Source organism: Bidens hawaiensis, unplaced genomic scaffold (assembly GCF_021521415.1).
Source record: "Bidens hawaiensis isolate Kalapana, Puna unplaced genomic scaffold, B.hawaiensis_p1.1 tig00018672_1, whole genome shotgun sequence".
Lineage (NCBI taxonomy): Eukaryota > Viridiplantae > Streptophyta > Magnoliopsida > Asterales > Asteraceae > Bidens > Bidens hawaiensis.
Genome location: NW_027492832.1, coordinates 209750 through 217258, shown reverse-complemented (window position 1 = coordinate 217258; position 7509 = coordinate 209750). Strand labels below are relative to the sequence as shown.

The following is a 7509-nucleotide window of genomic DNA, read 5'->3' as shown; positions in this document are numbered from 1 at the left end:
ATGGTGTCTAAATGCAAGATTTGTGTTTCATCCTTGTTACTTGTAGCCATCTTTCTTGTTTCCACAACTTCTGGCTCGAGTTATCCGAACCAGGAAATGGTGATTTGCAAGAAGAAGTGCGAGCTGATTATCGGTACCGGCCAAGATGACGACAAGCCTAGGTGCATGCAAAGCTGCCACAAGTACCATAAAGAGAAGGGGAAGTGGGAGATAGAAACCACCACCACAAGCCAACCCGAACCAAGCCGGAGTAACGACAACAACCCGTATGTCTTTGATCACTTCGCAGCTCAACTAGAAACCGAGCACGCTAAAGGTCAGTTTCATCAGAAATTCGCCGATCTTTTTCAGGGCATCAAGAAGTACCGTTCTTCGTTTCTTGAACTCGAGCCTCAGGTGTTCGTACAATCAAGTCATTGGGATGCAGACGCTCTGAATTTCGTTTGCAACGGTACGATGGTATAGTGTAAATCTTGTGTCATTTCAAGGTTAAATGTCGTACTTACAAACCTAAGGGTTTTTTAGGCGGTAGAATTATATGGGTCAAGGTTTAAAACATTATATAAATAATAATAGGGTTATTTGAAATCAAATTAATCAGTCATAACAATTAATGATACTATTGAGATTTAGACTAAGAAATCTGATTTACCTTTTACCGTACACCACATTTGACACAGTTATAACGAATGTTGTAACGGGTTTTGTAGGTTGGGCAAATATTACTCTGGTAGAAGGAAACAAAAGACGAAGCTATAATGTTAAGCGAGGTGATCTTTTCCTAGTACGCGCTGGAATCACCATGTATCTAACCAACACCGACGACAATGAACGATTTGTTTTAACCAATGTTCTACGTTCCATCTCCGTTCCTGGTGAATTGGAGGTAGGGAACAAAAGTACTACAAATTACCTATTAGAATTCTAATTAAGAGGTTTTAAAGCTAAGTAAATTTACGGTTTCAGTTTTTCAGTGCGGGGCATGGTTTCTTTAGTGCTTTCAGTCACGAAGTTCTTGAAGCTGCGTTTGAAGTAAGTATTGTTGGGTCGAGTTTTATTGTCGTAATCTCTCTGTCTTTTGTGATAAAAGATAAGTATGGTTCACATCTCAACTTTCCGGACCCTACTCCATGATTGAGACATTATTGGATATATTTGCTTATCTCAACCCCTCTGATTATCTTGGTTTTTATCAACCCTAAGAGCATTCAAAACAACAAGCCTTCATAAACCATCATATTAGCGCCACATCGAATTTCAAACTTCTTTAAAAAACTTCACTTTTTTCCACAACAACAAACCTTTACAAACATATTAATAAATTATTAAAGTCATATATATATATATATATATATATATATAAAATAAAATACAATAATCCTTTACCGTATATTACGTACGCGACACTTCTAACTGTAATTCCCAAAATCACAACTACACTAATCTAATCTGTTCGTCCCTCTCCCTCAATCCGTCTCCACCACCCCTCACCGACATCAGCACACCTCCTTCACCTCCGTTCGCCGGCGCCATCAACACTCTTCGTCACCATCATCGCCGTCGACAACGAACTCATCGGAAAAATGCAAAAATCGTCACAGGTTTGTTTGGTTGAATTAGGTTTGTTTAGGTTGTGTTTGTTTTTGCTTAAAACATCTGTAGGAGGCTTATATCTGCGGGCGCGCAGACATAAGCTTCTGAAGACTGTTTTTTTTTTTTTTTTAAATAAGATATGCAAACTGCTTTTATGGTATTAAAAAAGAAGCTATTGTTCAACTTTTTCACACTTCTTAATATCTACCAACACCCAATGTCCAACACCACCACCACCCATCATGCGCCGCCACCACCACCACCACCACCCACCGTCCGCCACCACCACCACCACCGTCCACCACCACCACCCACTGTCCGCCGCCACCACCGTCCATCACCGCCACCACCCATCGCCCACTACCACCACTACCCACCACCACACCCACCCGTCTGCCACAACCATCATCCACTACCACCACCCACTGTCCGCCACCACCACCCACCACCACCACCTACCATCCGCCACCAACACCATCCACCACCCACCCCCACCGTCCACCACCACCACCACCATCCATCACCACCACCACCCACCCGTCGGCCACAACCATCGTCCACTACCACCACCCACCGTCCACCACCACCTACCATCCGCCACCAACACCGTCGACCACCTACCACCATCACCGTCCATCACCACCACCACCTACCATCCGCCACCAACACCGTCCACCACCTACCACCATCACCGTCCATCACCACCACCACCCATCGTCCGCTACCACCACCGTCCACCGCCCACCACCAACTATGTTACTAGTCTACAGACATTAAATGATTTCTATCTACTGTGATATGTATGATAAATAACTAATTTTCAGCTTATGCAGACGATACCCAGTTTATAAAACAAACAGTATTATATTTTCAGATTGTAGACATTCAGACCACATCTTCAGTTGCAGACATGAAATCAAATCAGATTGCAGCTAGTTTTTGTCTTCAAAAACAAACAACACCTTAGTTGAATTGAAATTGAAATTGAAGCCAACTGATTGGTTAATCTTTGAAATCGATTCAATTAATCATCAATTTAAAGCTTCAATCGATCAATTTAGAGTTCTGGATGATGGGTTTTTGACATTGAACGTTTAAGATTTGAACGTATTAGCTGAACGTTTAAGTTTTTACCTGAACTTTTAAAGGTTTTGAATGTTTTAGCTGAACGTATGTCGCGTACGTAATGTACGTTAAACGATTATTGTATGTTAACCTTCCCATATATGTGTGTGTGTGTGAGATAGAGAGAGAGAAAGAGTATGCCAAATCATGTTTGTTTCTAGTTTGTAGGGACAAACTTCTCTCCTCAATAGTGGACTTTACCTGTCTTGGGTTTGCCGTCTGCCATATAGATTCAGACCTAGGAATATGGAGCCTGTTATGGATGCTCTAAGGACCGCACAAGCGGCATACTAACTGAGATAGTACTGGACACGCTTGTTTGTTTATTAATATAATAATTGATTACGAGTGTCTTAATGTCTTGAAATTCTTGTAGGTTGAACGAGAATCGATAGGGAGAATGTTCGGGCGATAGAAAGTAGAAGAGGCAGCGTTTAAGAAAGCTACACTGGAGCAAATTAGATCATTGGTCGGAGAAGATAAAGGTAGATTATGGCCCTTCGGTGAACGAAAGGAGAAGTACCTACATGCAAGTATCTACGAGAAAGAACCATCAGTGGCAAACGAGAACGGTATCCTCCACGAGTTTGACTCCAAAGATTTCTCCGATCTTAAAGATATCAACGTTGCATTTTCGTTCTTAAACATAACTCAGGTTCGCTCTCACTTTCACTATTTTTCAGTTGAGTCTGGTTAAAAATCAAGTGCAGATCCGATTGAATTGAATATAAACCGGCTATAGTCTTAAAATTACTTTTGTAGGGATCAATGGCGGGACCCTTTTACAACACCAAGGCGACTCTGGTTCTGATGGTGACGAATGGTGTTGGTCGGTTTGGAATGGCGTGTCCTCACTTGTCCGAGCAAGCATCCAGTGGTGGTGAAATTCACCCACGATACAAGAAAGTGAGCTCAGAACTGAGACGTGGAATGGAGGTTGTAATTCCAGCGGGTCATCCTGTTGTAATTGAAGCATTTTCGGTGAGCAGAATCTCGAAGTGGTCGGTTTTGGGTTGAATTCGGATGAAAACGAGTGGTTCCCTCTGGCGGGGAGGGATAATGTGATGAGTCAATGGGAAGATGTGGCGTTGGAGCTGACTTTTGGTTTTCCGGCTAAAGAGGTGCAGAGGGTGATACAGAAGCAACATGAGAAGCTTTTCTTTAAAGCTCCGGTGAGGAGCGGCCATGCTTTTGCTTAAACAGGTCAGCGGTGACAGCAGCAGCTGTGGTTGTAAGTTGTAACAACTGTTGATGAATTTTTGTTCTACAAAGATGCCTGTTGTTCCTATGATAGCAGTGGACAGTCTTATGAACAACAAACTTAAAACAACATCAATTCAGTTCTCATTTGACTAATTTGCAATGCATTCACTTTCAGAATAATAATAAAAATTTCCCAATATTTAACCATACAAGTACTCTTAGGACAAGCTCGTTTCATATAATTTGTAGGAATTCAAAGGAACTAGAATTTAAATCATGCGACATAGTGGGTTCGGTCTGACAAGTGATGGAATTGGAATTTAAATGAATTGCAATGAAATCCCAAGTTTGTTGGAATTCATAAATCCTAACAATTACAGTTTCTTTTTTTATTTGAATGTTTTGACGGATACGTTTTTATTATTACTATTATTAAAGTAGTTTTTATTAAATGAAAATTGATAAAAGCCGATGGAATGTTTTAACTATGTTTATAAACACAATAGCATTCCTGTCACATACATTATACCAGCCTTATGATGTACCAGTACGTTATACTTACGCCGCTCGCTTGTATAATGTGTCAGTGGTGCACGAATAGCTTCCGCTAACATTTAACACAATCGTAACACTTTGTAGCCAATCTAACACACTCCAACCAATGAACAATCTCCGCATTCAACACCAACATCCGAAACAGTCAGTTGCACATTCCCTCTATAAACACCCACCTTCCCGCGCACTCTAACCGAGCCCCCAATTTGAACCAAGGCTGCGAACCCGCGGGCCGCTTCGGCAATTCGTCGAACATCTGGTGGGCTACGGCGGGTGAAGTAGGGGGGAAGTGAGGTGGTTGAGCCAGAGAACACAGGGGATGCAGCCGGTGCCATCGTCAACGGTGAATTTGAGGAAGCGGTCTGGTTTGTGTTCGCGACGCCGAGGGTTTCGGCCCGGGAGATAAGGAGGGTGCCTTTACGGCAGAGGGTGTTTGGGTGTGAGTGTGAGGGTGATGGGGTTAAGGATAAGAAGTCGAAAGCCAAGAGCTTGACGTGGGTGTCTTCTTGTAGAGTTTGCATCGGAGGAGGTGAGAGTTGCTGGCCGGAAAGTGTTTCGGAGTTTGATTTCTTGGGAAGGGTTTGGTGGGTTTTGAATTTGATTTCTTGAGATTAGAAGTATATGGTGTGGTTCGGTGTGGTTTTAGGTTAAAACCGAACTGAAAACCAAAACTTTGATTTCTGTAATTTTAAACGTTCGGCTTTTGTTTTGGTTTTGGTTTGTTTTCGATGTTTGTGGTTCTTTCATTTGAGCCTTGAAAATTTTAGGGTGAAAAGAAAGTTTGTCGAAAATAATGAATCGAGGTAGAACTAAGTTTATTAATTTTAACGAATAGACTATGATACTATTAGAACCATTTTAGACCATAAAAACCTAAACAAAAAAATACACAAAAATAAAAAAGTAAAAAAATCAAAATTCTTATTTATCATCCCGGTTTCTAAAAAAAATCTCGGTTTAGCTAAATTATACATATATGTATAATATATATATATATATATATGTACACATATGTTTTTTTATTCACATATGTATAATCTAAGGTAAATGATAATGCACATACGTGTACATTATGTAACTAGAGATTAAATTAAATTATACACATATGTATAGGTATAATATGAATTAATATTTTTTTTTGTTTTTTTTATGAAACCGGAATGAAATATAAGAATTTTGGTTTTTTTTACTTTTTTTAAAATTTTCGTTTTTTTTTGTTTTATAATTTATAAATATTTTTTAGTGATCTAAAATGGTTCTCAATTTGCTAAGAATTCTCTTAGAATCCTTACCCTACATACATTGATGTAAATTTTAAAATGAATTTTTAAGGCCTATTTTATACTCGTTCTAGGTCTTAGATTTTTAAAAATTCTTAAGGATGGACTCCATCATAGTATGATTAATTTCATGTCTTTTGGATAGTGTGGAGATTTACCAATGTATGAGTATTAACATTAGCAACCCCGTCCTTATCTCGACTCCCAATATCCAAAATTTAGAGGAAATTACAGAAAACTTAATACTTTTTATGCCACATCAGGTACCCCGCTCTCATTTCTCATCCCCCCATATTATATAGGAACCAACATTAGAGCATCTCAGTGGCAGCGTTATATCCTTTGGTAGATTGAGGTTCACTTCAAACTCATCTACCTATATTATTAAAGCAACACAATCCTTTCACATGTCATTCAACTAGACTCTTCAGATAGACTGCCAAGTATACAAGTTTTTATAATTTCTACTTTATGAATGATAAAATGAAAAGTATTTTGTTGGTGGGAATCAAACTCAATACCTTATTTTTAAAATATTTGTAGCTTACTAACTCAACTAAAATAAATTGAAGGTAACACTCTCTCTTTCTTAATTGGTAAAGATTCACAACATTTTATTTTTATTTCATATACAAATCTAAATTATTCTTACTAATCTATGTATTTTGAAAATTATTTATTTCTTATGAATTCATAAGGTATGTTATTATACATATTATTCAGTTTAACTTTTTTGTTTTATTTTTTTAACCACCCGTATATAACACGGGCAATATCCTAGCTAGTCATATTCAAACACACAAATATTTATTTACTTTTTACTTTTTTTCTTTTATTTTAAATATTAGGTAAACCAAGTTAACCCACAATACGTTATAACTCTTCATCCTATGTGACAGTGACATAACACGATTAGTTCTTGTTAGTCATCTCACGGTACATAACCTATGGGTGAAACGCTAATATTTTTTTTCGAACTGTGACTTTTATAAACCACAACGAACAACAAAGCAACCTCCATAAACGAAGAGCCGCCACTAACAAAACAAAGAAACAAATTACATGATGGAAAACTTACACCACATTGACCAATCGATATTTCTATTTTTCGATCTATATTTGTACCAAAGAAATCCGAGCGATTTAAACCAATCAAATCCTCCATCTTCACCTGTTTACCTTCAAAGATCTTCTTGTTTCTTACCTTCCAAATACTCTAACACGCAATAATCACGATCCGTGAAACACCTCCTTTCCAACTTATCCAAGATCAACAAACTATAAAGCTCTAATTCGTCTCTTACCGTAAAACCAAATATGAAAAAATAAAATATAAATAAGAAAGGGGTTTATCAAAATCAAAATCGTGTTCCGGCCATTATTATTCAGTTTGAGGCCTGCAAGTGCAAACATCCCTAAACCAAATCGGGCGATAGTCTTTGAAGTTAGACCAACGTAACTGTAAGTTCTCTCTCTCGTTGTTTTTATGGTTTAATTATTATTCCAGGAAACAACTAATTACGAAACCCTAATTTCTCCCACGAAATTGTTCCCTCACTCGCTACCTAAATTATTATACCTATTAATAATTCATTCCAAGAAGCACAGATAATTAGGTTTTAATGGTTTGCTACATTATTATTTAGGGCTCTACTGTCTAATTACATGTAAATCCTTAAGTTTTCATAAAGATGTAGTCAACTTATAATTTGATTTATATGAATATCTTATGTTTTTACAGTATCTTGAGCTA

At 38.1% G+C, this 7509-nt stretch overlaps 1 pseudogene across 1 annotated transcript; it reads left to right on the top strand.

Moving 5' to 3' along the window:
* On the top strand, positions 1–3936 carry LOC143556723 (vicilin Jug r 6.0101-like; annotated as a pseudogene). Its single transcript, XR_013139428.1, has 5 exons — positions 1–451; positions 711–886; positions 967–1032; positions 3095–3373; positions 3481–3936. The product of XR_013139428.1 is annotated as a vicilin Jug r 6.0101-like (transcript).
* Positions 3937–7509: the final 3573 nt, after the last annotated feature.